Genomic DNA, 22,073 nt, shown 5'->3' on the forward strand with positions numbered 1-22,073 from the left:
TGACCACCATTTGCCAAGAGTGAAGCAGACATGCTCCGTGGAGCATCACTTTGCTGTGATGACTTCTACTGATCAGAGACAGAAAAGAATAGTATGTTGGCATGCATGACAAGCCAGATGACACCAGATAAACCTATCGAGCATAGTGCTGAGGGAGAAAGCCATCTCTAAAGTTTTATACAGCCCAATCCCACTTATTTCACATGAAATAACAAAACTGTAGAGAGAGATACTAAATGAATGTGGTTACCGGTGGTTAGAGTGGAGTGTGTGTGTGAGGCATTTGTTGTAAATGTGCAGCAGGAGACATCTTCAGGTGATGAAGATGCTGTGTGCCTTCAGGACGCCCAATCAATGCCTTAGTTAAGATGTTGCCTCTTGGGGAAACAGGAAAGGCTACCTGGGAGCTCTTTATGAGTTCTTTCAACTGTTTAGAAAACAATCTCAAAATCAGAAGTTCAATTAAAACAGTACAAGCAAAAGCAGAAGCATTGTTTTAAGAGTAACAAGGGCGGCCCCTATTCAGGCTCCGCCCCTATTCAGGCTCCGCCAACAGGAAGAAACGCTAGCTAAGTCACTCGGCCTCCTTATCCTCAGTTCCCTCCACTGGGAATGGAGTTGAGGAAGACCATCTGCTAAGTCCCAACAAGGGGCACAGCCGAGCAAACGAACTGCTCTCCATCCACAGCGGCCTTTGAAACAGAAGGGACCTGAGAGAAGTGAGTGATTTATGGAAGTGTCTCTATAAAGGCCACTCACCCCTGGCTTCCAGTAAGCATAGCATGCAATGGCAAGAACAAAACAAGACTGAGAGAAAAGACAGCTCAGACATGATCACATCAGCAGAGTCATGACCAATGAAACCAGAAACTATAAGCAACGAAGCTAAACAGCCCTTCTGCCACCTCTGGGCCCAGCACACCTGCCCCACTCTCTTCTTTCGCTAGTACACTTGTCTTGTCCTTCATGCTCTTGCTTCATAGGAACCACAACACAGACAGGAAGTCCCTGAATAGCACTTTCCATTGTAGAAGGGGAAAATCCCAAGCCACTCATTAAGACATGAAGAGCTCAGTCAGATTATTGTGTACTTTTCATGCCGTGGGAGGACCAGCATACTTTCTATTCATCAGATAAACTGAATTTCATATTTGACATCAGATATAAAAGCAGTGTCAAAATAACAACAAACTGAGCCACCCATCACATCAAATTAGCAACCTTCATTACTTTCTGAAAAGGATTTACGTCTCAACATATATTTGTTCTAAAAGCAATGAAGACTTATTTTTTAATGAATGAACAATAACAAAATAGCATAGAGTCACTTGAAGTACTCGAGAAATGGGAGAAGGTGTCACTTATGACAAAGCTACATTCCATGTCTATAATGTTGTAATGAAATTATCCATATATATCACTACCACTAAAACGGTACACAATATTGTTCATCCTTTTTAATTACTTTAGGATAGGATGGGCATGACCTTGTCAAGTACTGCACAGAACTGAAATGCAATGGCTTTGATAAATCCAAGAAGCCTGCTTTTACCTTAGGAAAAACAAGGAGCCAACTTTAAAAAAAAAAAAAAATCCTTCTACTCCTTCTATCTGAATACCCAGGGCAAAAAAAAAAAAAAAAAAAAAAAAAAAGCCCTTCTCGGCCATTCTCCATCTTTGGTTGCATGAGTGTTTGAGTGTTTTCTGTACTAAAATCTTCCCTTTGCTACCATTGTTAACATTTCAAACTCCCTGAGCGCCTCTCTACTTTTCAGAGGCTTCATCCACCAGCTTCATAAATGTTACTGTGTGCCTGTTCAACATTTTTATCATATTCAAAGCTTTCAGCATTTGTGATGTTTAAGTAGACAAAAAGCATGTCAACAAAGCATTTGGATTGTCCCCACTGTGGATAGGGCACATTATCTGCCTTTGTTATATAAATACGATAGCACAGACTTAAGTATTTCAAGACTTGATGTTTATCTACCACTGTAAGAGTTATTCTAAAAAAAAGCATTCCAATGCTTTTTTACCATGAGAAATTTTACAAAAAAAATGTGCTTGATAAATTATCTTTTTCAAAGCTGTCTTTGAAGTGCCATTCTTGACACCATTTCAAGTGCAAACAATAATAGAACTCTGGGCACAGTGTTTTAATGGCAGCCATCCTTTCCACCAGATAGTCTAGTTCCTTGTTATCTTTTTATTTTCAGATAGCAGAGTCATTTTTCTTTTAAAGCATGTGACTCATTCAGTGATGTTTCTGGCAAAATAGCATAACTTCCCAAAGATTGTTGGACCAAAGATGAAGGTTTTTAGTAGTGGTCTGGTGGGAAATGTTCACCAAAAGATCTGTGTAACTGTAGGCCTTTGGGCATATACTGAGGGTCACAGAAATGCATTCTTTTTTGTAACTATGGAGAAAGAGTGTATAAAAAATTAAAATCTCATCTTAAAATGATGAACTCAAGATTGTAAATGACTTATTTCTCTTTTTCTTCTAAGGATATGTAGGTCTCCAATCAGAATCATCTAAGGCACTTTCTGAAATTCCAAGTCCTAACAAAGGAGCTTGGCTATGTTCGGTTTCCACGGGGGCCCAGTAAGAGTTGGGCATCTCTGCCAGCTGCTTGTAGGTCAAGGCTGTCATTCCATGGCTTCGCTGACAAGGAATTTCAGACTGAATCTCGATATGTGCGCTCTCTCTCTCTCTCTCTCTCTCTCTCTCTCTCTCTCTCTCTCTCTCTCATACACACACACACACACACACACTCATTTTCTCTTTCTCTCTCTCTATCTCTCTCTCTCTCTCTTTCCCCTTCCTGTTCACAATGAGATGAAGACACTTATTCCACATGCTCCCATAGCCATGATGCTGCCCAAGTGCATGGAGCTAAGCAACCACCAACTGGACTCTGACAGCTGTGAAGAAAACCAAAGCCTCCCTTCCCTACATCGCTACTGTCAAGCATGAGGTCACAGTAGTAATAAACTGGCATACACAACTACTAATGTCACAGAGAAATACTCTGATCTAATGTCCATTACCCAAGTTATAGAAACGTCTGGTGTTGTTATAAGTCTAACTGAATGTCTCTTGGTTTCATCATATTGATTAAATGCTAACTAACCATCTTGGATTGTATTTCTGGTTGAGAATAAAACTAACATAGACATTCACACCCGTATAATAATTATTTGTGGGATGGTCTTAAGAAAATTTCCAGAGACCTCTGTCTCAGAACACCAGGTCCTGAAAAATCTACTCATTTTAATATGCTGTTCATATGATAACCAGAAACATTAGTAACTTATGAATCACTGTCATGGGTGTTAATAAGAGCTTCATGGTGGTCCATAGGCTTGGCAATTTGATGGGATTCTCATACCTAGTATCCTGCTGAGCACTTACATCACACCTCCCAATGCTATGTACAAAAGCTAACCCTCAGGGAGCAGGCTTTCACGTCAGTTCCAGCTGTACCCCTCCAGGTTCTTTGTTCAAAGTGTATATTGTCGTTAGCAGTGAGGTCTTACTGTCAAGTACTGGGAAGCAACCAAAGGCAATGGCAAGCACGTATTGTTTTCAGGGTCTCTTGGACCCTGTGACCAACAACTCAAAAGAAGTGTCCCTTGTCTAGCACTGGGGTTTTTACTAGCTGGCCTATGTCGCCCAGAGAGGAGAATTATCACCCTTTGTGGTATTAAATCGCATACATTAATCCACAAAATCTTGACCTAATGCAACTTGGTTATACAGAATATTCAGGGTGTTGTGGTAAATGTCAGACACTTCCATCAGCTCTTGTAGGTCACTTCGTAGCTTCTCTAAAAACACGTCTCAAACTGAATCTTGGTCCATACTTTACTTATATATGCCTATTGAGATATACCAATAGCTGTCTAATTGGTCATAAGAACCACTCAATAAGAGGGAATTCATGCCTGATACTGTAAACCTAGCCAACAATAGACGGCTGGAGAGATCATAGACCCTAGAGGAAAACTAGTACTGCCGTTTTCATAAGCAAATACAGATCCCAACTATATTCTAAATGTTTGTCCTATAGATGAGCGTAGTTCCCACCCCTCATCGAATAACCTTTTCGCAGCAAATAGAGGGTGCTACAGGGATCTGCAAGTGATCCCCATGCAGAAAGTGACTGTGGCTATCCAGCCCCGACTGAGACACCAACAGCATAACTCCTCTTTGGAAGGTTCCAGAAACACTGCAGAAGAGGAGGCAGAATGATAAATACTGGATGATCAAGACAACTGCTGCGAAATGACAACATCTTCTGGATGTGACAGGATATGGCACCTGTGAACTCTCAATAATATGGATGCCTGAGCAAAACTACATCAGTCAACATGGTAACATAGACAGAGGAAAATGTCACAAAGAACCACCTCTAAATATATAGATACAGACAACCCCTGGCTTCTGAAGAAGGGATAAATAGTTTTCTCCATCAGAGAGCATCCTAATGTGTTTCCCAATCCTAAGTGGTCCCCCCAACCACACACACATATAGGCAATACTCATTAAACATAGTAGATTTTATATACATACATACATGTGTGTGTGTGTGCGCACACATGTGTGTGTATGTAAAGCAATAATAATACAGGTGAAAAGATAATGAACTAGAAGGGAGATTGGGTAAAGGGGTACAGGAGAAGTTGGAGGGAGAAGAGGAAAGGATGGAAATGATATAAATACAGGGTACTTATCTATGAACTTCTCAAAACTCTAAATTAAAACAAGAATAAGAGCTTTAGAGGCTGGAGGGAGACCTCAGTTGGCAAAGTGCCTGCCATGCAAGCACAAGAGCCTGGGTTTGATTGAGTCCCAGAACCCCATAAGAGCTAGGTGTGGTGGCTCACGCTTATAATCCCAACACTGGTGAAGGAGGCAAAAACCGGACTCTGGGGCTCGCTGGCCATCCCACCTAGCCTGCTTCACCTGCTTCCAGCCCTTGAAAGACCTTGTCTCCAAAAACAAGGTAGACAGCTCCTAAGGAACTAGAGCTGAAATTGACCTCTGGCTTCTATGATGCACACCTGTGTGCACACATGCACAGATGCCTACACACACACACATACACACACACACACATACAAAGAGTAAGGGTTTGGGGTCATATGAAGCATGGGACAGGAAGAGGGAAAGTGCACTTCGGGAAAAATTAAATTATGTTAGAACCCTGGTTCTTCCATTCTACAGCAATATATCCTTGCAAAAGAAATGCCTCAACACTGTTATTCAGTATCCTCACATATAAATGGCCGTAAAAAATACATAACTTACAGCATTAGTGTAATATTTAATTTGTTATGTAAAGTTCTTAACCCAGTGTTTTGTACAGCTTATGACTTACATCTTTATGAAGTACTATTTCCCCTTCCCCGGGGAATACAAATCTTGGATAATGCTAATTTTTAAATTTTCTTTTAAACCACGGCACGAAGCAGCTAAGTTGTTGTCTGAGCGGAGGAACACTGGGTCAGAACTAACACTTTCCTAATTCTAGAAAGAACTTCTACAAATGCTAAAGGTACAACTTCCTCTTTCTTTTCTTTTGTAGATCATATCGAGCGGTTGGTGTGATTTCAATATTAATTAAAATGCAGGCGTCTCGTTTGTATCTGCCATTGTGAAGTCAGGCCCATATGCTCTGCACCGCTTTTGTGAAACTACAGCATTGAATTTTGTCTTGCTGAATATAATATATAAAGATATTTTTGGAATGCTTGTCATGGCAACCTGTCCGCTCTCTTCCAATTCCATGTCATGTAGAAATATGATTGGTATCCTTATTATTTCCAGAGTTTGATCATAACGAAGTGTTCAACACACCGGGATGTTCCAACCAAGTTGAAATGATCCTGCATTGTCATGCCGGAGGCTGGCGATCTCTTCCGCTGCTATTCATCCAGTCATCTCATATCGTTCCCTAGCTCAAAATCAGGAATGTGACAAAGTCCTTAATCCCTGCCAGATTTTATTCGCGTATACTCTGCAGAGTTTCTTGCCCTATCAACTTTTACAGAGATAATGACAGGCTTGCTGTGACACAGTTTGTTTATGATTGATATTGTTTTGAAAACAGGAAAGTTTCTTTTTTGTCATAAAAAAGAAATAGGTTTTATTTCAAAAATAAAAAATAATTGGTAGTGAATTTATTATAAAACCCAGTTTTAACAAGAATTCCAGGTACTGACCAGACATAGCCAGCCATCCAACATGCCAAAACCTAATTACTTAGCACTGTCTGCCACAGAAACACAAGATGAGGAAGAGGTAAGACAATAAGATAGTAATATGTCATTTTCAACCAAACTTTTTAAATGAATGCCTCAATTTATTAAACTTTGGAATATTTTTGGCTTGCCTCTTATAAAGCCAATCTTTTCATACTAATTTTTAGGTTATAATTTCATTAGATCATTTTCCTCTTCCCTCTCCTCCCTCAAGTTTGTGGCCACTTTTTTTCTAATTGTGTATATATTGAATATCTATATATTCCTAAATACATAAATACAATCTGCTCAGCCTGTATGGTGTTACTTATATATACATGATTTCAGGGCTGACCACTTGATATTCGTTTACCAAACTGGTGTGCTCTTCCCTGGGGAAAGCAGTTTCTCCCTCTCTTAGTATTCTAAGGTTCTTTGTCTAAAGTTAAGGCATACTGAGCACTCCCTCTTCCACACTAGCTGGTCTATGGAAATTGTTCTTGTTCAGATCTTGTTTAGGCAGCCATGTTGTTGAAACAGTTTTATCGCAGCTGTTGCTCTGTTTGTAGGAGACACAGCCTCAAAACTAACTACTCCTCTGGCCTTTACAGTCTTTTTGCTCACTCCTCTGCAATGATCCTTCAGCCTTAGGTACAGAAGTTGTGTTGTAGATGTATGATTGGAACTGGACCACGTAATCTCTTATTCTCTGACTTTTGATCAGTGGTGGTTTTCTGTAATGGCCTCTGTCACAAAGAGAAGTTTCTTTGATGAGGGACGAGATTATACTTATCTGTATATCTAAGGGTAAATATTTAGGATGTAGTTAGGGATGAGTTTGATTATGGTCATTAAGGTGACAGTTGTAGGCTTTCCTCGAAGAACCTACATCTTCTCTAGCCTTTCGCTTGCTTTCTGTACTCCGCCCTGGCTAGCTGGCTAGGTGTCTGGTACCAGGTCTGATTTCCCTTGTCATGCAGGCCTACCTTCTGCTGGAGGGAAGCAGCCCACATTCTCTCCTAGGTATGATGCCTATAAGCCACAAGAATGACCAGCATGGCCCTGTAAACCTAATGGCACAATAGTGACATGCATACCTTTATAGTAACTAATTCCCTAATTCATATTTTTTGTCCTTTAGACACAAGGACACATTTCAATTTCTCAGTTTTCAGTGTCGCCTCTTGCCATATTTCAACACTGGTGAATCCCCTCAGTGATGCGGCTTGTGAGTTTTCTTAGTGCCATGGGACATAACTCATCTGGGTGTAGAAATGCTAAGCATTTTCTTTACGTTAATAAAAAATATTCTGCTAGTCCTTTAACCATTTATGACTTTTAATTAAGTTCTTTTTAAATTTTTAGGTAGTTTCCAGTTAAACAAGTAGTTGGCTTCTACGGTGGTTTGAATAAAAAATGGCGCCCATAGGCTCATGTATTTGAATAGCTGTTCCCCAGCTGGTGACACCATTAGGAAAGGCTAAGAAATGCTTAGGACATGGAGCTAAAGTCACCACTGGGATAGGCTCTGAGAGTCTGCAGCCTCGTCCTACTTCCAGTTTGCTTTTTACTTTCTTTGTGAAGTTGGGGTGTGATCTCTCAGCTTCCTGCTCTGGTCACCTGTTGCCATGCCTCCACTGCCATGATAGAATACCCCCTCCAAAACATGATTTTCTCAAATGACCTTGACAGTCCATAAACCTGGCCAGAACTTTGCAATGACCTTGATTGATGCAGTATGCCAAAGGAGATACCATGTGGCCTCCAGGCTAGTCTATAGAAATGGCACACATCCCGCTTGGAGCTCTTGATGTACCCGGTCTCAGAATGCAGCTTCTGTACTGTAAGGAAGTCCCAACTACCCCCTAGGAAGAGACATATAGAGATATCACCACATAGAGATCTTATATAGCCTAACGTCCAGTTAAGAGATTAGTAACAACCTCAACAACTACCACGTATGTGAATGAAAAAATCCAGATGACTTTTTCCCAAAGCATCTTCAGTCTTTGAGTCTCCAGGTCTTAGTGTCTGAGGCTCTGGACATCATGAAGAGAAAAGCTGTCTTTGCTGTGCTCTGCTTGAATTAGTGGCACACAAGCCACAAGCATTGTAAACTACTTTATGCCACTACCTATTCAGCTGCACAGCAATTGTGATTAAAACAATTTCCTTTTTAAAATAAGCAGACATCCAATAGGAAGTTAGGGGTGTGGCTCAGTCAGTAAAGTGCTTGCTGGGCAAACCTAGAGAGCTGCGTTTACTCTCAGCACTCACACTTGAAGCTGTTGGAGGTTATGTCCTTAGAATCCCAATGCTGCAGGGACGAAAGGATCTGGTTCCCACTATCTAATTAGTCCGGTTGAGCTGGTGATCTCCACGTTGGGTGAAGAGACTCAGAGATGGCTCGGGGATAACAGCTCTCGCTGTACAAGCATGGAGATCTGAGTTTGACTAGTAAGCACTTAGGCAAACATCGAGGTGGGAGAGGACATGAAAGTAATACTAGAGCAGAGGGAACAGGAACAGTAAGAGTCCTTGGGTTTGCTGGCCAGCCAGTCCAGCCCGAATCAATGCGCTCTGGGATCAGTGAAAAATCCTGCCTAAAAATAGTAAGTGTGAAATGATAGGGACAGACACTCAGCGTTGACTTCTGGCCTCCATATGCATGCAAACATATGTATGTGCATTCCTACAGTATGCATGTATACACACACACACATCAGTCCTATAGTAACTGTACCTTGTACCAAGATGGAATCCCGAGAAAAGCCTGAATGTCATGTGTTGAGTATGTTGAGCATATAAACTTGTTTCAAAAGATTTGTGCAACCTGAACATTGATTTGTTTCAAATCTCCCAAATTCCAAATATTATTTGGAAAATATCCAAAACAGACCAGGGTTAGTGGGACATTTTTACTTTTTTTTGGATTTTTTCAAGACAGGGTTTCTCTGTAGTTTTGGTGCCTGTCCTAGAACTAGCTCTTGTAGACCAGGCTGGCCTCGAACTCACAGAGATCCGCCTGCCTCTGCCTCCCGAGTGCTGGGATTAAAGGCGTGCGCCACCATCGCCCGGCAGTGGGACATTTTTAAAAGCTCGCTTCAATCTGAAGTGGATGAAAAGGAGAGACTTGTCCGGGATCACAGTAACAACACCCCTTCTGTTACTCTGACCCCTACACCCTGGACCTGCTCCTGGATCAGACATGGCTTGGGGAAAAGGGAAGGGGGACTGACCAGCTCTTCTGCTTCCTGAATGAAAGGAAACCCTAGCTCATCTCCCAGCACACACGCTAAGGACTAAACCCCTTCCCTGTAGAGAAATCAAGGCCCTCCATACTGAGACCATCTCACCCACCTGCTGTGCATGGGTGCCTGCTAAGAGCACAAACAAATCACGAGAATCACGAGGCAGAATGCACCAATCCAGTCAACTGATCCATCACTAATGAAAATCTCTATATTCTCTGAAGCATTCTATAATTTCTGAAGCATAAAAAAACTTCTCATTTTTCCTTTTAGGATCTTTTCTTGTTTGCTAAGATCGAAAAAAAATACCTAGACCTTAAGATACATCACAATATACGGTTCGTTCTGAAGGATCTGTGTGAAAGATAAAAATGCCAGAGGCCCGCCCACATGAGGGTAGTTTTGAACCTTCTTTACACGTAAATCACTGTTGGATTTTAATATTATTCCTGAAATTTAATCACTAAAAGTCATCTTGCTAGAATAAGGACCCCTGACGTTGGTCCCCAGCATCATACCCTCAGAAGCTAAGAGGCTGGGTGAATATTTGTGGTAAGGATTTGTGCTTCAGATGTTTGGAATATCGAGAGTTGGGTTTTTAGTTTTTAATAAAGCTTATTTTTATTCAACTTCAAGCAAGATCTTTTTAGTAAACAATATTAAGGAAACAGGATGCCTGTGTAGATAGCTACTCAGTAGTGAAGCAATGCCAGATACTACAGAGCGAGCTTTGGCTGCCGTGAAGGCACAGGTATGGCCTGCTTCCTGACCTCTTGGGATTGCCACATTTATCATCTAGTTTTTATTTCCACCAAGTCCTACAGCCTAGATTCCCTCAATAACAAACTGTAAAGACCAGGGTAAATTTCTGTTTTCTACACAAATACATCTTTGCTCTTTTTATCCTACAAACTTTATTGCCCTCCAGTCCATACATGACGCATATCTATCTGTTCATATAAAGGACAATGTATTTTATGTATTTTGGCATCTGCCTGATAGAGATGCTGTTTTGATTTTCCCCTCTTGGATTCCAAGTATGCAAGTTGGGACGATCAAATAGTAACCATAGCGACATAAAGCAGAGTTCACATCTTAGTAAGGTCATATTCTTTCCCACAGCACAGACCTCGCATTCTAAGACTAATCCAGTATCCAAAAATACACCCAGGACAACTCACGTTGCCATGTATGGCAAAATATGACAGAGTTGGTTAAATGATTTCTCTGTGGCATAAAAAAGAATCCTCGGTTGGTAAACCATGAAATCTCAGCTTTAGGAGGACAAAAATGGGAAAGCGTAAGCAAAACATTTCCTGTTTAGTAGGTTGATTTCTGCATCTGAGAAAAATAACAGGAGGGAAGAACTGGGTCCGAAGAAAAGATGTAAAAATCAAGGGAGATGCTGATGGAAAGGCAGCAGCGGACGCTGCCTGTGTTGCAGCCACAGGAACAGTCCAACGCATCAGAGCAGGATGCCTCCAACTGGCTAGCCACTGCTGACTCTCCAGCCTGGTAACTGCATGAGAAGCAGGACCTCTAGGGACCTCGAACGTGCCAACAAGCATGGCGGCTTGTGCTCAGGGCTCTGTCCGCACCCTGTCACCCTAGTTAAGTGTGAAAGACAAGTGCAGTGTTTCCCTTGGGCCCACTTTAAAGTTTACAAGAGGCTTCATTTGATTTGATCTTTAGACAAATTCTGCATACTGAAGATGAGGATTAGAAAAGCAGAAATATACATATTTCTATATATTTATATATATATATATATATATATATATATATACTAACTTACTTTGGGGGTGGGCCTCTCACTGAGTATGTGGTCTCATTATATAAACTAGCTCTGCAGCGTGACATGGGGCCTCACTAGTTTGCTATTGTATGTTGTATGTGTCAACCTTAACTATGCTACATGTATGACATTTTTTAGCTAAACCCTTTAGACATCCCATCACCAGCTCTTCTAATGCTCCCATTCTGGGAGTGAACGAAAGTTGTCGCTCAGCTTTACTGAACATGAGGAAGATGTCGACTCAGTTCCTTCCAACATTCATCTCCAGAGAGTGACGTTTACCCAGATTCCCACTACCAAAGATCTCTCTCTTCCATTTCTGATATATAACCTGATTCTGGCCTTCCTGCCTCCTTATAATGTTTAATTTTTCCAAGAGGTTCTGTGGACACAGGCTAAGACTAACTCAAAAGAAAGCCTGGGAAACACACACATGAAGAGAGAGGTGGAGGGGGGCAGGGTTTACCTATGAACACACCTGACAAGTCAGGACACCTTCTCCTGTGTGTATGCCTGACTAGAAGGTCCAGGAGAAAACAAGACAGACTTTTTTGGCTAATTCTAGAAGAGGGTTTGCAGAGGGTGGAGGAGGCTATAGATGCAGTAACTAGAAAAGATGATTTAATATTCAATAGCCCGAGAGAACAGCCTTGAAATATAAAGATAGCAAGCTCATTTAAGCGCATGGCAATGCACATATCATCTATCTTCCTGAAAATAGCATGTACCCTGAGATGCTTCACAGAACAGGAAGTTGTTTTGGGGTCTATCCAACTTACCAAATGAGAACAATTATGAGGAACAGATAATAAGGAAATGTGCTCTCAAAATCATCAGCTCCAAAACTTCGGGATGCAGAAACTGGTGCAGAAAAGCTATAGATCAGGAAACGCTGTGTGGGAGACAAGGGCACAGTCTGGGGTCGTACTATAAATGCCTTTGGAAGAATTCCAGCATTTAGAGATGCTGAGCTTGAACCCGAAGCTGTGTCTGGAGTCACAGGCGAAGCTGGAAGGTGCAGTTTTCTTCATATGACCTACAACCAAGGTAAAGAACAGAGAGTGGGGGATGCCTCCGAGAGCAAGGCCAGCGCCCAGGGACCCTGATCCTGAGAGGGCTCCTGTGTGAACACCGTTGCTCTCCTTCCCATGGCGCCGTCCACAAAGGCTGAGCAGCCAACGCCTGGGAATCCCTGCTACCCTTCACTTATCCAATCCCTATCTTTGCCAGACCCTAGTGCAAGGCAGTTGATAAAAGGCTTAAAACTCTAGGAGATAAATTATTTAGAGAGATTTACAACACAGTCTTTATTTTCTACCCAAAACAATATTAAATAATAATCAAATGTCATTGGTTCGAGTGTTCTGGCACAACAGTGGTGAAATTTCTTTCCTTGAATTATTTCTAAAGGCAGAATCATAAAAATCCCTCCACCACAGCAGCACCATTACATCAGGAAAGGCTCATCCTTCAGCAAGTCCTGTGGCTTCAACCTGCTTTCTCCATCCCGCAGATCAAAGTGTACTACTAAATATAAGTGCCAATAGTGAAATTCTTAATCATAACTCTTGTTTCTTCCTGGAGAGTCCTAAGAAGTAAGAGGCAGACTATTGTGGAATCATCTTTTTGTATACTAAATATCTGACCCTGATTCGTTTATTAAAAAGCTGAACAAACAATAGCTAGACAGGATTTTGGGGCAGAGAGGATGCTGGGAAGAAGAAGGTCGAGTTGCCAGCCAGACATGAAGGAAGCAGGAAAGCCGTATGGGCATAAAACCATGAGACGAGACAGAATAATTTCATAGAAATGAGTTAATTTAAGTTAGTTATAAGAACTAAGTAGAAACAAGCCTAAGCTATCAGCCGAGTTTTCACAATTAATAAGAAATCTCCATATGGTTATTTGGGAACTGGCTGGTGGAACAGAGAAAGACTCACAACAGTAGACATTTTATTCTCTATGGTCTAGAGACAATAAGTAGTAGTAAGTAGTGTGACACAAAGCAAGATATTAAGAGTGAGGTGACACACACCTTTAATCTCAGCACTCAGGAAGCAGAGGCAGGTGGATCTCTGTGAGTTCACGGCCAGCCTGGTCTACAGAGTGAGTTCCTGGCCAGCCAGGGCTACATAGAGAGACTCTACCTCACAGCAGGAAAGGGTATGAAGATGCCATGGTTCCTTGTGTCTTCCTGCGTTGTTAGTTATCTGAATTACCACTTAAGCCTAAACCCTAGTGCACCAGGCTGGCCTATGAGATGTTATGAATTCCGTACAGTTTTCAGACAGAAGGATTTATATAAATCAGCAAGAGACTTAGATTCCTCTGATGGAAATTGTCTAGGGTGTCTTAGCTTTCAATTAGGAGTATCATAATGAATAAGTGAGCTACTTCGCTGGAGTGCTCTGAGCTTCTTCAGACTGGATGACAGATTGATAGCGCTGTCCAATACAGCGAGGGCTTCCCTCCTTTCTCCGCCCAGCCACTTTAGGAGTAGATTGGGAACTTCGATCAGACAATCTGCACCCAACTTCATATGCGCAAGAAGAAAGACTTTGTAATGTTTCTGGAGCTTCGGGGTAGATTTGTTGCTGATACAGTCTCTCTGAACTCAGCAAAGTCACAGGGAAAATAGTCTACAGTTACAGTTATTATCCAAGATGATACTTTTGAATATTTGTGTGTGACATATTTGTTATTCCTTGGAAACTACAGCTCCCAGACTTCTCCTGGATTACCGTCACCTGTGTGCGCGCTGGCCGCGCCCAGGTGAAGGCCACTCCTCCCAGATAACCTTGCGCCCCCCGTTAAAAGCGAAGGTCCACGAGGCTTCGCTCTCTTGGCCCCTCTCTTGGCCCTTTTCCCCCCTACCCTTGTGTGTCTGCACGTCCCACCCCTTGCTGTGTTCCCCTCTCCCCATTAAAGCGCACCCACGTGGGAGCCGCGTGTCCGTCTCTTCCTTTTGCGTCTCGTCTATCCTGTGTTTGTCCACACACCCATGCCGCCGCCGTTTTTAAAGGAATAATAATATTCACTTAAACTTCAAAACTAAGTATTTCCAGTTCAAAAAAAGTATTTGTTTGCCTATGTACAGTGACTAAATTTTTTTCTTACGAATGTGAGTTAAAACTGAGTTAGAACCCAAAATGACTTTGGGTAGGTTACTTAATCCTACCCATTTAATTTTTAGATAAGTAAAAAGTATATAACCATACATATTTTATAAAGTTGTTTGAATGATTAAATGAATTCATATGTATATATATATTATGTGTATGTATATACACACAATAATTTTAAAAATACTACTTTAAATGGCTTTGTCATGAAATTCTGGTCATAGGTCTCTGGAAGAATTGCAATAAACATCACCTAACGGGGTCTGTAAATCTTTTCAGCCTGGCTGGTGATCTCTCATTGGCTGATGGAACCCGCTAGCCCCTGTTGACCCCCTTGAAGCGGATTTCCACTGAGAAGGTAAGAGCAGCAAGGTATCAGTGGAAGGACAAATCAATACCATCAGCTACTATTTTTAAATCTCATAAGAAAATGTTAAAGGCTACGTATGCCGGAAACATACTGTGTGTGGGAGAAAGGAAGGTAAAGATTGCTTATGGAGACAAACCTCATACCTCAGAGAAGATCCCATCTGGAAACCCTCATGAGTTTCTGGGGCAGCCTAGGGAGCTGGAAAAGAGAAAGTGGATTCAGATTAAGTCAAAATGGATTGAGTAAAGATTTGCCCAACAACAACAACAAAAAAAATCAGAGCTTGCCCTGTGAGCAACCTGAGACTCTTAGGACAAAGCCAGAAATCCCAGGAATGCACAAGATCCGGATGTTCTCTTGCACCTGGGAAAGCTCCCATCCCAAAAGCACCACGTGGCCTTTGCCTTTAAAACCCCTCCTCCTTGTTAAGTGGGATCTCAGTGCCCCAAGCCACCTTGGGAACTGAGGACAGCTTAAATAAAAACTCACTAATTACTCTTGGATAGAGTCCAGCGGTCTCTAGGTGTTATCTAACTCCGCAACACAAATTCATTCCTCTCTTCTTTAAGAAAGGATTTGGGGATTTCCATTTCTGCTCTTCTCTACCTTTTCAAGACAATCAGTTTTTCAATATAACCAGCAAACAGTGCGGGAGTAGGAATCGCCTTTCCTAAGGCCGGCAATTTGAAAGTCTACTCTGCATGCAGAACAAACCAGAATGGCCCTGGATGTTCTGAGGTCATAATGTCTCTTGTTTAGGGAAGACTGACTGGAAATTGTTATGAAGAGGAATTTTTTTTTTTTTTGAGACAGGGTTTCTCTGTAGTTTTGGAGCCTGTCCTGGAACTAGCTCTTGTAGACCAGGTTGGCCTTGAACTCACAGAGATCCACCTTCCTCTGCCTCCCTAGTGCTGGGATTAAAGGCATGTGCCACCACTGCCCAGTTATGAAGAGGAATTTTTAAAACTTGCCTATTGTTCTTTAAAAGTCATAGAGTTGTTGATAATTCTATGGAAGACAGTATAGACCATGGCCTCGTTTTACAAGAGAAAAAAAAGATGGTCCCTAGAGCATAAGCAACCACAGGGTTTTAGTGACAGAATTGGGACGAACCCCAGCTTCCTTCACTGGTATCAGTTGCACACTTTTGTCTTGGGGCATAGCCGACAGTAGACAACTTAGGTTTGTCACATCTGATCATATATGCATATGAACTTCATATTTCTACATTTAAACATAACCATCTCAGTTTGTGTTGGTAAATGCAGCTGCACCACCACGGCTTCGAAGAAACAGGTGGACATGAACGGTACACACACATGAAAAGGGTAGTTACACACAAGTCAGTGCCCATCTCAGCATGCCAGCAGAGGCATGCGATTGATTTAGTCTGCAGGCATGTACTGAACTCTTAGTACATTCTAGATGCCACTGTACTGGATGCTTGAAGTAAGCTAATTCAAAATACATAAGAAAAGATGCTTTGTCGGGCAATGGTGGCACACACCTTTAATCCCAGCGCTCAGGAGGCAGAGGCAGGCAGAGCTCTGTGAGTTTGAGGCCAGGCTGATCTACAAGAGCTAGTTCCAGGACAGACACCAAAGTTATACAGAGAAACCTTGTCTCGAAAAACCAAAAAGAAAAAAAAAATGCTTCAAGCTTCCTCCCATACAGTACCTCCCGTCCTGCATGAGAGCTGGATCATACACGAGACATGAGAGAGAAAAGGGAACCACAGAGCAGAAGAGAGAGCAACCTGGGACATCAGGGGGGGGGGGGGGGGGGGGGAGGAAAGAGAAACTTCTGACTCCCATGAGAACTGTTCTGTGCACAATCTCGCATCTGAGACACCCGACCAATAAACGCACTGCAAGTGGAAGAATGACCACACAACGCTGTTGTGAACCCCAGACTAGCTGAGCCTCAAAACTGGAAACTAAACATTCACCGTTTACATTATGTGAGGAAGACTGATTGGAACTGGGGGCATTGCTCCACCACCACCCCCACTGGCCAAAGAATAATACTGAAATCTTGGACATCACACCCCCTTCCTAGGGTTTGTACAGTGAGCACTGGGTAACCAAATCCTAATTTTAGTTTCACCCCAAGAGTCTAATGAGCTAAGAAAACAACCATGGGGCCTGGGTATGGCTCAGCCATAGAGAGCTTGCCTAAGGGAACAGCCCTGTGGTAATATTAGTTCCCCCGGCTGGAATCCTCCACATTCCAAAAGGACAGCTGGATACCTTATCATCCTTCCCTCCCTCGCAGCCACGTCTCTGTGACGGCAAAATAAATGGACTTGAAATACAGTGGGGAAAGCCCGTCTTGGATGAGTGTCTAATCTGATTTCTGTAATCAACACTGCCAGGAAACAGTGGTGGGGGAATGTGAAGAACGGCAAAGCTGCCAGTCCACAGGCAGCATTGCTGGGGACACCTGGTATCACCGCCGGCCCTGGGCCCCATCAATTCTGACTCTCGGAGACAGGATGGAATCACAGAGACGAGACCTCAGCACAGCGTTTGAATCAGGGAGAGATGGACGACAAGCGTGGAGGGTGCAATCGGGTATGAAAAACTAATATTTGAGTCTCTTGCTTTAAAAAAAAAAAAAGGCATTCTTGGAGGGGACTGCAAGAAGAATCCTGTATTGCAGAAAAAAAAATTCTACTTTTGTCTAAAATGCTACTGCATCGATTCTCAGAAAAGGCTAAAGGGACTCTCTTCCTCCTACAGTGTCAATTGGATAAGTAGATCCGTCTGAAGTAACATCTCTGGTGCAATACCAAGAGTCCCGCCATGGAGTGGAACTTGGGATACCCCTGTGATGACAGAGCACTTCAGAAAACCTCAGAAGGTAGAAGTGAACACCAGCCAGGCATCGGAGGCAAGTGTGTGCGGCACACATGGCTTATTTACCTAGATAAATCACAAGTATGAAGTAGGACTCACAAAAGGTGTGTATAATTCAGTAGGCCACCAATGTAGGGAGCAGCTGTGCAGTCCTGGTGGACACCCTCTGGAAAACACTATGAACATGCCTGAAGTTTGTTCTAATCCACGGCGATACTGGGCAGTGTGAGCTCATGGCATGAAAACTGGACAAGTGAGACTGGCCACCCATCACCAATGAGAGAGGCAGGGATTTTTTTTTTTTTTAATGAGGACTTTAGCCCAAGTAGCTGAATTTAGCTGGAGCCAAAGGAAAGCAGTAAGCATGAGAAAAGAGAGACGGCTGCTGCCCCCTGAACCAGAGAGGATCACAAACTTCCCTTGATTTTCCGGCACGAGCTAAAGCTTGGTAATTGGTCATGGGCACAGTTTTAAAAGATGTTTTCCAGGCCAGCAAGATGGCTTAGCAGGTAAGGGTGCTTGCCACCAAACTTGGAGATCCGAGCAGTTCCCTGGGACCTGCCTGGTAGAAGGAGAAAACAGATTTCTCTCAAGCTGTCCTCTGGCTTCCCCACACACGTCCCATGGCATGTGTGCTCCCCACCAACACCACCACAGAAAGAAATGGAATCCTTTTTCTTTGAAAATTAAGAGAAATTTTCCTTCTTGTGCGCAAACATTCTGGCTTTGAGGTTCAGAGGTGGGGGTTCCCAGATGGATGTCCTGGCTCCACAGTTTGGCAAAGCTAAGAGAATACAGATCCAACAGGCAATGAGTCAAGTTAATCTTATGCCATCGTCTCAGAAATAAATTTGATATCATCTATTCTATCTGTAGTGCTGAGCAGAATCTGACCCCAGGCTTAAGACAGCGAAGAGTGCAGAGGCAAAGAGACAGTGAGATTTTTATCTCAGTGTAGTTATCAGATGTCTGTAGGCGTAAGTGAAAAGTCGGTGTTTTTAGAAGGAAATAAAAGTGTCCTGAAGTTTCTCAAAAGCAATCCATGCAATTGTTATAACCCACACATTTGGAGTTCACATCTAAGCCAATGAGAAGCAAGGCAGGGATTGTCCCGCTGTGACCACCGAAGACTGTGGCTTATAGGCTAGCAGAGAGAGAGGGAAGGCTTACTTATAGTATTGGCTTGGTTTTTACACATCGGCATAGAGATTTATTATGAAGTAAGCATGATCCTGCTGACACCTAGGTTGATTCCAGACACTTATCAGGGATGTTTATGAGACTGGCTCTTTCTTGGTCATAATTTACAATCTCATCCATGTATGCAATGCTTCTCGATCGAACCCAACACAACTCTTCTTTCCTCTCTGGGCCCGCTCAGTATTTTCTCCTCCCGCCTTTATGTCTTTGTTTGAATACAGTCCATTCCGTCTGACTAGTACTGCCTTGCATGGGCATGGGTATGAAGCCACTCGTTGGCAACCTACCAGCAGACACATCCTTACCACCCGGTGGAGCATTGGCAACCTACCAGCAGACTCATCCTTGCAGGCCAGTTAATGGCTCCTCAGGCGGAGGTGGGGCCTCGTGAGTGTCTTTCCTATCCATGCTAGAATCTGAACTGCCTTGATTGTGGGCGATAATCACCACTTCTGTGAATTCATGAGTGCCACAGCTGAGTCATGCCCAGAAAGCAGTATTTCACAGTGCTCCCCGGCCCCGGCCTCCAGCTCAACCATCTCTCCATTCCCTCTTTTAAGATGCTCACTGAGCCTTGCGGAGGTTGATGCGAATCTTCCTTGTGGTGCTGAAGGCTCAGCAATCACCTGTTCTCAGCTCTTTGGCCGGTTATGAGGCTCTGCACTGACCGTCGCCCTCTGGCCAAGGCTGAGAGAAGCGCTAATGTACGGCTATACACATAAATATGTAAAGGGCAGATTGGCATCATGTCCATTTAGCAAAACAGCAGTAGTAGGTTATATTCTAGAGCCTATGACCTCCCTAGCCTTGGACTTTGGATCAAGTTTATGATTACCAAGCCTGAGCTTCCTCCTGTGTAGGAGGCCTCAGATCCAACTAGAAAGCTGTTAGTTTTCCCTCATAACCACCTTGTCATTATTGCCTCAATGGATACCTCTAGCCTGGCAGGTCAGCATTTTAACACGCAGGGCGGCCCTAAGGGCACTGGTAACTTTGCTTCCCTAGCAATCTTCATAGTAACTTCCGGCACTATGAACACTAGCCAGGAGGTAGGAATTTCCCAGGTCAGCTCCAGCTTGATTCTTCTATCCCTACAACCTACAAAGTGGGCTGCATCCTCAGCAATGGGGTCTTACCATCCATTTATGAAGAACCAAGAGAAATGGCCAAAGCGTTTTGTCTGGGGAGGAAGGCACTGGAGCCTTCCTGACTCGTAGGGAGTTCGCTCATGCCTGGCACTGATATTTTCATTTAATAACCCATATCTTCCAGGGGAAGTGTTGCTACCTCTATTTAAACTCCTTTTCAGAAGAAGAATAAGATGATGACGATGACCTTGGATTTTTGAATTATCTTACAAAGCCGTAGATTTCAATGGGGCTTTTCCATACCCTCTGGGTTTAGGTTAACCCACCCCCTTCTCAGTCCTCCCTACATCTCTGCTTAAACCTTTAGCCCTCATTATTTCACATACCTCCACTCTCATATCATAAATGTTCTGCCATCCCCTCTCACCTCTCACGTACCCTTCTAGCTTCCTGATCTCAGCAGACACCGCAAGTCTTATTGGCTAACTCTCACATCTTGATTAACCCATATCCATTAAATCTGTGTAGCACCACGAGGCTGTGGCTTACCTGTGTCCATCTCGGGCCAGAGAGATTCATGGTGTCTGCCTGACTCTGCTTTTTTCCTCCCAGAATTCTATTCTGTCTACTCCACCCACCTAAGGGCTGGCCTATCAAAATGCCAAGCAGTTTCTTTATTAACCAATGAAAGTAACACATAGACAGATGACCCTCCTACACCAGGAATGTTCTCAGTGTCAGGATTGTGCTGGCCTGTCACCATGCCAGGTTTCACATGAAGAAGAGGTGAGGGAAAAGCTGTTTGAAGAGGATAACAGTAAAATAGATGGGAAATATTATATTTGAAAAAAGCTAAAGGCAAGATAAATACTTCTAAGGTCTTTTGCTAACTGCTCTTCGGATTGGAGAGGGAGGGGGAGAGGAGTGGGAGGAGGGGGAGAAGAGTGGAGGAGGGGGAGAAGAGTGGGGGGAGGGGGGAAGAGTGGAGGGAGGGGGAAGGAAATGGGAGGCTGGGAGGAGGCGGAAACTTTTTTTTCTTATTCTCAATAAAAAAAAGAAAAAAACACGAGTTCATAGCTTACAAATATTTCATGACTTATAAGCAAGTATACACAGCAGCACAGGTTTTGTGAAAAAGAGGCCTGTCAAGAGGGTGAATGGGGAAACAGAAACATTTTCTCATGTGTCCACCAACTGAGGCACCTTTTTCTAATTCCAGCAAGGAAAATGGATGTGCTAGGCAAGGCCCTGTTTGTAACGGATGTAGAAAGGAAAACCGTATGCCCAGGAAGAAGAGCTTGGCTGGGCAGATGGTGAGACTGGGAGAAACTGCAACAAGGAAACATTTCCACTGGCATCACCAACACAACAAAACGGGAAATAAAATAAGCATGAATGTGAAGATATTGCCTGGCATTGCTATCACACATGGCTTAATACATCCCACTTCATTTTTAAAGTACTATAATGGATTCATACATTTTTACAATATTCTTATTCACAACATTGATTGAATATATATAATATATGTAATATATATAGATAATTTGTATAACTTTGAACATAAAAATTTGTGGCTATAAGAAAAAACATAAATGACAAAAAGCCAAGTAGAGAAAGATTTATTCCCTCTTTGATAACTCAGAAAGCTGGTGCCTTGGTGATTGGTAGAACCTATCAAAGAACAACTGTAAAGTATTAGGAAAAGGAGCTGGTTGTCTGGTGTCCTTGTCTGAATGTTTTCATCTTCTCATTCACCACTGAAGAAATGTGTGTACACAAACACATGCACACAGTGTGCGAGCGTGCTCACACACACACACACACACACACACGCACACACCTGCAAATACTCCTCCATAGCACTCTTTGTGACACTGTTTTCAGATGTGACCTTTTCAGGCAGCTTACTCAACCAAAGTGAAATCAGAAAAAAAAACTCTGAAAGAGCTTCTTCCATCCTTTTTTTGTTATTATTCTTTTAAATTGGCTAGGAGCTAACTCTTCAATATTTATGATCGTTCTCTGAAAATGCATGATTCTGGAAATGCATGATTTCTGCTGGAAAATAAGATTGCCTCGAGCTGAATTGCAGGAAATGTGGTTTGAAAACCCAAGTCAATGATGTCCGCAACTCAAACAG

The 22,073-nt window shown here is 42.7% G+C and overlaps 1 long non-coding RNA gene across 1 annotated transcript in view; it reads right to left on the minus strand.

Annotated features, from left to right (window-relative positions):
• Window positions 1-22,073, minus strand: part of LOC126506608 (uncharacterized) — a 127,586-nt gene that overhangs the window by 23,626 nt on the left and 81,887 nt on the right. Inside the window, exon 2 of the long non-coding RNA XR_007593269.1 lies at window positions 14,928-14,982. This is a non-coding gene — a long non-coding RNA (uncharacterized lncRNA). The remainder of the gene's footprint in view (window positions 1-14,927; window positions 14,983-22,073) is intronic.

This window comes from Alexandromys fortis, unplaced genomic scaffold, assembly GCF_014885135.2.
Source record: "Alexandromys fortis isolate MF-2015 unplaced genomic scaffold, M_Fortis_MF-2015_v1.1 scaffold_0, whole genome shotgun sequence".
Lineage (NCBI taxonomy): Eukaryota > Metazoa > Chordata > Mammalia > Rodentia > Cricetidae > Alexandromys > Alexandromys fortis.